Here is a 10121-nt window from a genome sequence, read left to right on the forward strand (position 1 = left end):
CTTTACAATGTTGATATTCCAAACTGTTGTTTCCATTCTTTGTTTTAAATTTCAGTTACACTTCTCACTGGATGTGTCAAAAATCTTCATAAGTTAATTTTTTAAAATAGTAAGAAGTTTTTACTCTCAAGTTTTGTGTAATATTGTGTCTGATTACTGCTATCTTCACAGATGTTTGTATGTCTCAAAGACTTCATGGTTAATAGAATCCAGTATGTTTTATTTGACAGGGAATGTTGGGCAGAAATGAAAGTGACATCAGGAGCTCGCCAAGGAAGTGTAATAGGGTTAATACACTCAATATACATAAACAATTTAGCAAGTAGGATCCGCAGCACTATCCAGCTGATTCATGTTGTCTACAGGAACATATCTTTACTGGGCATTCGTAAAATTTCCATTTGTTGTAATGAATAAATGCAAGATAAGATCTGACACAAAGAGAAAAAAAGTTGATAGTGTTAGATTGCAAGACTACTGATAAACTTCAAAAGCTTGTGACATCCTTCATATATTTAGAGGTAACACTATGAATCAGTGTGAGATGGAACAAACAGAAAATCAGTAGCACGTTGTGATATAATTCTATTCAGCTCACCACACTTTTCATAAATGTGAGATCAATTGTGACTGGTCAGTTTATTCCAGTTTGATTACTTCAGATGAAAACTTATTCATCTGTCATAAACTAAGCTTTTAGTATGAAAAGTTGTTTCTGATGTAATATAACAGACACTTTTAGCCTCACCATAAAATTGCTTGAAATTATTGGCCCTTTCCCTATCAATATTCTTATTTACATTGTTTTATCAGCTTTCTAAGTGAGTTTCAAGTTTTCATGTTTGGTTTGTCTTTCAGTAATAACTGCCAGCTTCACTGGCCTGTATTGGAAGTTAGAACCACTTTTTATATATAGTTACATAATAGGTTTTGTGGAGGAGGGCTTGTGTCAACTAATCTTACAAAGCCTGATGTCGGAAAACTGTTCATCATAATTTTAACACTTATTAAGAAAAAGTCTTTGGAAGCAATGGATATATTTCAGTAAAAGTAGAAGGTCAAAATATCCTTATTCTGACAGCCAGTTTCATTTAAAAGATAATGTTTTCCTTGCTGTTAATTAATTAAAACACCAATAAAGACATATTAATAACTTTCATAATACCTTGCCTAGACAAAATCAGATTACAGTTTTGTAATACCCTGATCAAATGGAATCACTTGATGTGCATCATGATTACATTCTGCTGATTTTTATTTTGGTATTTCTCTATTGATCTTTGTTTTTGTAGGTTTTGGTCCTTTCCACCCTTTTCTACTGGTTCAGTCAAAACATTATAAACAATTTGCATGCAACAAGAATCAGCAATTTGTGAGGGTTTCTGAATGTCATTTGAATGCACTGAACAATCTACATTATTAGTCATCAACAACAAACTTACATCATACTTAATTTGAGACATAAGACTTATTGTATATCTGACGTAGGGCTTGTCTGACATAATGAGAATGATGCCACCAGTCACAGCAGCTCCAGCTGATGGGGAACCTTTTTGGTGATAGCACACGTATCAGCAGTTTTCGTGGTGAGAGTCGTGGCAGTTGACTGCTGTGTGTATGTGTCCAAGATGGTGCTGCTCTGTTTTTGGTTTAGATGAAGGTGGCTACACTGGCTTTATGAAGCAATTGACCTGCGGCCCTGGGCAACAAATGTCTATAAGATAAGCACACTATCTGATCGAAAGTATCTGGACACCTTTATGATGGCTTGAACTATACTCAGGGCACTTTTGGGGTTTGGAGCACAGCCAATGTTATAACTTATCCCAAAGGTGTCCCATAGGGTTCCATTTGGGACTCTGAGTAAGGAAGTCCATTTCAGGAATGTTATTGTTCACAAACCATTGCCTCATAGGCACTGTTTTATGGGAGGGTGTCTAATCATGCCAATAAGTCATTGTCTCCAAACTGTCCTCTACTGTATGCTATACATGCTGCTTTAAAATGTGTTATTATCCTTCCACTCAAGGGCACCCATGCCCTGTGGCAGGGTGGAGGGGCGCTGAGGGCAGCTATCAAAGAAAGAAAAAAATATAGTGTAGTCAGGTGTTTGTCTCTCAAGAAAAGGATTTAGAAGTTCGTGTCATGGAGGTTTTTAACAGGGTCAGACCTGGATGTTTCTTTATGACTGCTTACAAGTCACCATTCGTCTTCCAAAATATTAAAAATACTCCATAAACTCAGGTCTAGCCCCCTTACAAACTATCATATGGGCACTCTTACTTACACATTTATAGTTTTATTAAGCACAATAAGGGAACACAACTAACCATGAGAAACACCGCCACACCATAACATGAGCACCCCTGTACTCCACTGTTGACACTATATATGATGGCAGGTAACATTCTTCAGGTATTCAGTAAACAAAAAGTCTTTCATTGTGTTGCCACAGGGTATATCAGTCATTTTCAGTCATCCACCACCCAGTGGCGTCACTCATGTAGCACCCAAGTGTCGCATAGCATTGTCTTGACTACAGAAATGTGTGACTTATGAGAAGCTACTTGACCATTCTGTCCCATTCTTTTTAACTCTGTGTGCACAGTCGTTGTGCTAGCTGGGCTGCTGGCAGCACTTTGGATCCCATGAGTGACTTTTTCCTCTGATTTCATGTGATTTTACAACCACCCTCTTCAATGCTCGATGGTCCCTGTCCATCAATATATGGTGTCTACCTCATACTGATTTAGCTGTGGTTTTCCTCCACATTTCCACTTTACAAGCACATCACCAACAGTCAATATGGGCAGCTTTAGAAAGGTTGAAATATCCCTGATAGATTTGTTACACAGGTGACAACCATTGACTAGGCCATGTTCAGAGTCACTGAGCTATCTAGATTGACCCATTTTGCTGTTGCTGCTTACCTACTGACAGCACAATACTCTCTGCCTCCTTCTGTACTGACAGGCCTGCCTCTCAAGACATCTAGTGGTCAATTCTGCTTCATAAAGGGGTGCCAAGATACTTTTGGCCAGATAGTTTGTATCCATGGGAGTTTTGGATTTGGGAATTAACATTATTAGTGGGAACTCAGTAAAAAGCCAATTAAAAATCAACAGTGACTGGATTTAAAGTTAAGGCCAACTTATGACTTAACTTTGTGAGAAGGGCTCTGCAAAATTACTGTGCCTCTGTAATGGACACCACATACAAGATGCTACAGAACAATTGTAGAGTACTGTTTTAGCCTTTGGAGTCCTTTTCTTGTAGGAATAGCAGCAGATAACAGACGATATCAGACTCATGTGATAGGAGTGTAAAAGTATGACCCATATGAAAGCTTAACAAACATGCTCAGAGAACTCAGATATGAACCACTTGGAAGAAAGTGCAGATTTTATCATGAAACAATGTGAGCAAATTTACAGACTGGGTATTTTAGGAAGATAGCCTGTATCATATTTCTTCTGTAGGTGTCACGAAAACTGATGGGAGAGCGTACACCAGGTACGGAGGCATATTTTGACAGTTTTGCCCTCAACAGAAAATTGCTTACATTGGAACCAAGTCCCCTCTGCCATGCACTTTACATTAACATGTGCAATATGAATGTAAATGTAGATGTAGATGAATATGTAGTAAAACCATTTCATCAGATCTCTAACAGTACTTAACAATGGAATCAGAAAAGTTATTCTTTCAAACAGACATAACCATTTTTAACTGTCTGTACCTACTGCTTGTGTCAGTTATAAGCTGCAAAAAACTTTATCATTAAAAAACTATTATGATAAGCAAAGATTTGCTTCTTTATAGCTGATGCATTAAAAATTATGACTGACTTCGTTAAGATCAATTTCTTAAAAATGTCACCTTCTTCAACCATGAATAAAATAGTGATGCAGTAGCATAAACTTCATATTAAAGTGTAGTCTCACATTATATCCCTCTCTGAAGCTAATCACTGGGAGAGAATTATTGGATTCTCAGGAGATGGAAAAGTATAAGTAAGTCACTTCCTTAAAATTTTCATTCTTTTTAGTCATGTGATTTTTTTGTATTGACAGTAATTTTTTAAATCTAAAAGAAATACATTCATTTACAAATATTTAGTTAACAGTACATCACATCTCCCATCACTACCTGCTACATTGATCCGTGCAGCAGCAAAATGAAACAAGAAAACAGAATCATCTGGTTCTGTAAATGCTGGCTACATTCAAAACAATTCTGTACATTACGGTTTCTCACACTGGTTGTTGTGAGGACATTTCTCGAGTTCGTATAATGATATGAAAAAGCTGTTGTTTGTAATTTTTAATCTTACCCTTCACATCTGACAGCAGTGTCAACATTGCTGTGCAGTAAAAGATTAATAACTTTATTGGTTACATCCATTCATTTTGTTTGTCATATATCATTGCATACAGTCATAGTCACCAGTAACGATAATCATTCTAACTCATTTGTTGTGACATTTCACCATTCTAGTGCCTCTACTCTCCCCAAAGTTTAGCTGCTGCCTGTCAGGTTCCAACACTCACATTCGTGAACTAACCGCATTGAAGTTTACTGTTGCTGCATACAAACAGTATGTAATCTGTTATATTAAATTATCTAGCAAACTTATTCAGTTTCACTCACAATTTTTGTCTATTTAGAAATTTAGTATATATAAAACATAGGCCATTGTTTCAACCCTGGGTCACTGTACAAAGTCAGAAATGAACAAGTCAACTGTGTCAAGTTCATTGTTCTAGAGCCAAAAATATTCAAAAATATCTTAGCAATGAATAAGTGGTCAAATATATCAGAGACAATGGCAACAGATAATACTGAAGCTGTAGATCCTGCAGTACTGGGACCATCTAACTATAAAAGGTGCACTGATGAGGGAAGGTATTATGACCACTACCTGCTGTGAGACAATGCCACCTAGTAGTGTTACAGGCACATGACTAATAAGGAAATTATATATGAAAGGCAGAGATTATGACAGATCGTTCTAGTGATGACATGGAGTGCAGATGGGGAAATTCTCTGGCATAATGGACTTTGAAAGAGGGCATATTGTTATGGTCTGGCACCAGGGAACGAGCATCTCAGAAGCAGTACAGCAGGTCACCTGTTTGTGCACTATTGTGGCTGAAGGACAGTGAAACCACAAGTAGGCTGAAAAGTGGTGGATATCCGTGACTTATAGCAAGATATGAATGTCAGAGCCTTGCCCATACCGTAAAGTGTGATAGGCAGTAGTTTGTGGCAGATCTGATAGTGCACTGCTGGTGCAGGCAAAAACGTTTTGGAGCATACCATTCAGCACTGACTGTTGAACATGGGGCTCCAAAGCAGTTAACCTCTATGTGTTCCCATCATAAATTGTGTGGGGTCCTGCCCACTCATCTCTTACAGGGTGCCTAAAGGATGCTGCCTTCTCAGATAGCTATACAACAATTCAAGCAAATCACATTAATAGTTTTTATTACAATAAAGAAGACTGACAATACTTAACTTTGGATTTGCAACGAGTTGTCGCAAGTGATGGGCAACATGCAAACAGGTCAGTGTCTTCACTATATACAATGCCCATGTAAGTTAAGCATTCACACTCACTCATAAGTCACTGGTATTCTTAATATCACTGCTCATCCAGCCTCTCTGCTAATGTCTGTCTTCTCCTCCTGATGTACTCCTGTGCGGGTGAGACTGGCAGGAGCTGTGCTTATATTCTCTTTGGCTAGAGGTCACTCCTGCCATGGTGCCATCCTTGTTAGCGGGCTATTGGCTGACATCGTCTCACAGCCTTCTCTGATCTTGCATTCTTCATCTTCATGCCAGCACTTGTCGTTAGGCCAGAGCAAATTGTGAGTGCAGTGAGCATGGCATCATTGAGATTTGACTGCAGTTCAGTGAAAGCATGTAGCTTGGATCAATGAATCACATTTATTGTTACACCAGACTGATGGTTGGGCCTAGAAACATGCCCCTCACAATACAATGCATGCAGGTTGGTGGGGGGGGGGGAGGGGGGGGGGCAATATTTTGCTATGAGTGACTCACAGCTGGGCTTCCATTGATCCTGTGGTAGTAATCTAAGGCACTAAAATGGTTGTAGACTATGTGAACATTATTACCATCTGCATCCGTTCACTTTTGATGTCTTCCAAAACAGTCACAACATCTTCCAGGGGGAAAGCGTCTGTGTCATCAGACCAGAATTGTGCTACAATGGTTTGAGGTGCATGATAGTGACCTCATGTTTGTCTTGGTCACCAAATTTGCCTCATCTGAACCAAATGGAACACATCTTAGATGCTATTGGATGCCAACTCTGAGCCCACAAACCACCAGCTTTTAACTTACAGGAATTGTGTCACATCTACTGCCACATACACTCAGAAATCTACCCAGGATTTATTGAGTACAAGCCACACCATGGTAACGGGACATCCTAAATCACAGAAGGACTTAAATGATGACAGTCCAAAAATTAAATGTCTAGCATGACTTGGATGTTGTTCAGAACTTAATTCAGCAATATTGACAACGGATGATAACCACAAAGTTTGCACACAGTGTTAGGAACAGCCGCGGCCAGAAGGAAATGCTACAGCCACTGCTATTGGTTGGTGCACACTGCGGACAGAGTTCCGGACACGGTGCAGACCGCAGAGGGAGCACCTAACACAATGTAGGCATTAACACCGGACTTGTTCCACACTGGAATCAGTATCAGACAGCACCTGAAGAAGACTCCGAGACACACAGTTGAAATATTGTGCAGGAAAGATATGAATAACTGGCAGAAACCCAATTATTCAACATGACAATGCCTTGCTGGGAAAACCTGAAGAATTACATGTATTTTTTGTTTCCATTGAAGTATTCAAATATCAGTTTTCATAGATGTAGCTTTAAAAGAGGTTTAGTAGTATTAAAATAATAATTTATTTACAAAAAAAACTTTTGTCCCATATTTTATTCTCTTAGTGGTTAAATTTCCAAAAATGCTGATGTGGCATTTTCTTTTATTTCCTGCCAAGAAACCATATACCAATTTGCATAGTTCTAGTTTCAAAATTGCCTTAACAGCAATATATTTTGAGAAAACCTTTCATTCCATATTTTCCCTCCTTAGGGGCAGAATTTTGAAAAATCCCTTCTGAAATGATGCCTAGAGTATGAGATCAACAACCTCCGCAAATTTCAAGTTTTAACACGTGACCATTTGGGAATGTCCACTGATCAGTCAGTCAGGCATTTCCTTTTATATTGTTGTTGTTGTGGTCTTCAGCCCAGACACTTGTTTGATGCAGCTCTCCATGCTACTCTATCCTGTACTAGCATCTTCATCTCCAAGTAACTACTGTAACCTACATCTTTCTGAATCTGATTACTGTATTCATCTCTTGGTCTCCTTCTACAATTTTTACTCTCCACACTTCCCTTCAGTACTAAATTGGTGATCCCTTGATGCTTCAGAATGTGTCCTACCAATCGATCCCTTCTTCTGGTCAAGTTGCACCACAAATTCCTCTTCTCCCCAATTTTATTCAGTACCTCCTCATTAGTTATGTGATCTACCAATCTAATCTTCATCATTCTTCTGTAACACCACATTTCAAAAGCTTATCTTCTCATCTTGTCTAAACTATTTACAGTCCATGTTTCACTTCCATACATGGCTACACTCCATACAAAAATTTTTAGAAAAGACTTCCTGACACTTAAATCTGTACTCAATGTTAACAAATTTTTCTTCTTCAGAAACGCTTTCTTTGCTGTATCCTCTCTCCTTCTTCCAGGTCCTTTGCTGTCTCTGACAGAATTACAATGGATCATTCCATGTCAAGTCATCCAGGCTATGACACCCATTATCTAGTTGTGAACTGAGATTTTGTCTACTGCTTTTGTATCTAATATTATGAACTTTTGTCAATTTTTGTTGCTTTATGTTCATTCTGTTGGTAGCAACTGCTGAAAGTTCGATGCAATACGTTACTTCAAAGCAAACTGTAAAAATTTGAGAATTGGCTGCAGTTTTTAAACAAAAAATGTTATGCTGACAGTTTTTTTCCCCCTGAATATCTATACAACAATTCAAGCAAATCACATTAATAGTTTTTATTACAATAAAGAAGACTGACAATACTTAACTTTGGATTTGCAACGAGTTGTCGCAAGTTTGGACATGTATTTCTGAAAACATGTTAGAATTGTTGAATTAAATTTTTATAAATTTATTTTATTTTATTTTATTGTTAAATTAGAAAAAATATTTTGGACAATTGCCTCCCTCTGGAAAACACTGGAAAAATTAGAAAGTGATCTACAAAGTTTCATCACACCAAAAATGAGTCACTCTTCCACTAACTTTGAGGACTTTTTTCTCAGAGAATAAGTATAGACTGTTGCTGTGGTGATATAAACTTCACACAGAATATGAGAGAAAGAAACATCACAGACATCATTATCAAGCCAATAAAAATATAGGGATGGTCATTGAGGATACATGAACCGTAACATCTTCTTCTTCACAATTCACCTTCTCAACAATCCCAAGTACCAAGAAGAGTCATATGCACATGCAACATAGCAGTTGCGCTGCACATTGCATTCTGGAATTAATGGTGGAAGTGCATCTGAGAAATCATGCACGATACTAAAATCCGTATCACAGCTCAGCCTTTTTGCTCCAGTCTTGGTTGGTGATATTGGTACAATGTGATGCATAGATCGTGTTCCAGGAATCGTTTTTGCACTTGTGAAGTGCTGAGAAAGATAATGTCTGACTTGTACCATTTCATCTTTTGAAACAGAGAGAACTGAAATGCCTTGCAGGTTCTCGTGACAGAATTCAAGTACCTGTGAAGCTGTAAGTATTTGATCTTTATAAACTCTTTGCAAACTTGTTTTTGTGAAAAGTCTTTTAACAGTGCCACCAATACCAACATACGGAGATTTGCTATGGCTGGTAGCAAAAAAGGGCCAGGTGTACTTTATGTTGAAGTTGTGTTCATTTTAGCAGATATTTCTGAAATTCTTACAATATTTATATTGTGAAGCATGACCATCAGTGAAATATTCAACATACGCAAGATGAATTTCTGGAAATTCACACTTTAAAAAATTCAATACAGTCTTCTGAGTCTGGTACACCAAGGCAACATCATGTTCTAGATCATCAGAAACTATACAAATACTTTTTGCATGCAACTGTTTGTCCTTTTTGTAATATATATGGACAGTGTGAAGAGTGCAGCAGCCATTGTTCCAATGGTACCCTTGTGCTTCATCTTGAACAACAAAATTGAGATTTTCACTGAAATCCATTAGAATGAACACTGATCCTTCATCAAGTGTTTCCTTCTCCATCTTCAGATAATCAGATTGAGATTGAGAAATAAGAGAGTCTGGAGTAAGTTTTTCAATTTTGTCACAGAATCCTGATAGAGAAGTCATTTGAACACTTAAAGTCATTCTATCAGCTGATACCCATTGACTGTAATGAACCATCTCATCAGGATCATAGTCTTCCATTTTCTAAGTGGGTCTGAAGCAATGAGCTGGTGGGGCGTTTTTCACACAGAGGAAGCATACAGGTTCGGTTATTTATATCAAATATTATTATTTTAATTAGATTTTGGTATGTTTCTTTAATAGAAATGGAATTTAGAAGCAATTTAACGTTTTGGTGGTAAATGCACACACACATGGTACGTGTTCCTGATGATATATACACTGTTTGGGTCAAAGAGAAGCAAATTTTGAGAATCCTACTTTGTCTTTATAGAGAGAATACAGTTCAGTTAAATACTTAAAACAAGACACTTTTGGTCATAGGTATTTTTGTGCTGGAGCTCACTTTGTCTTTTTTTTACTTTTTGCACTGTATCACGTGGCAATGTCTTTTCTCTTTTCCACTCAGCCATTGGTAAAATACCCTTCTCCATTAAAAGAGCTCTTGCTTGTCGTACCAAATATTCAGAAACCTGAAATTTGGAACTGACTTTCTGTCAAGACCAAGTTGTTGGCACAAGAATAAGTAACTGAATTTTTTCACAATTATTTTCATATTCAATTTTCTGTTTGATTTTGTCCATGAGTTCATCATG

The sequence above is a fragment of the Schistocerca piceifrons genome, unplaced genomic scaffold (genome assembly GCF_021461385.2).
Source record: "Schistocerca piceifrons isolate TAMUIC-IGC-003096 unplaced genomic scaffold, iqSchPice1.1 HiC_scaffold_2166, whole genome shotgun sequence".
NCBI classification, from domain to species: domain Eukaryota; kingdom Metazoa; phylum Arthropoda; class Insecta; order Orthoptera; family Acrididae; genus Schistocerca; species Schistocerca piceifrons.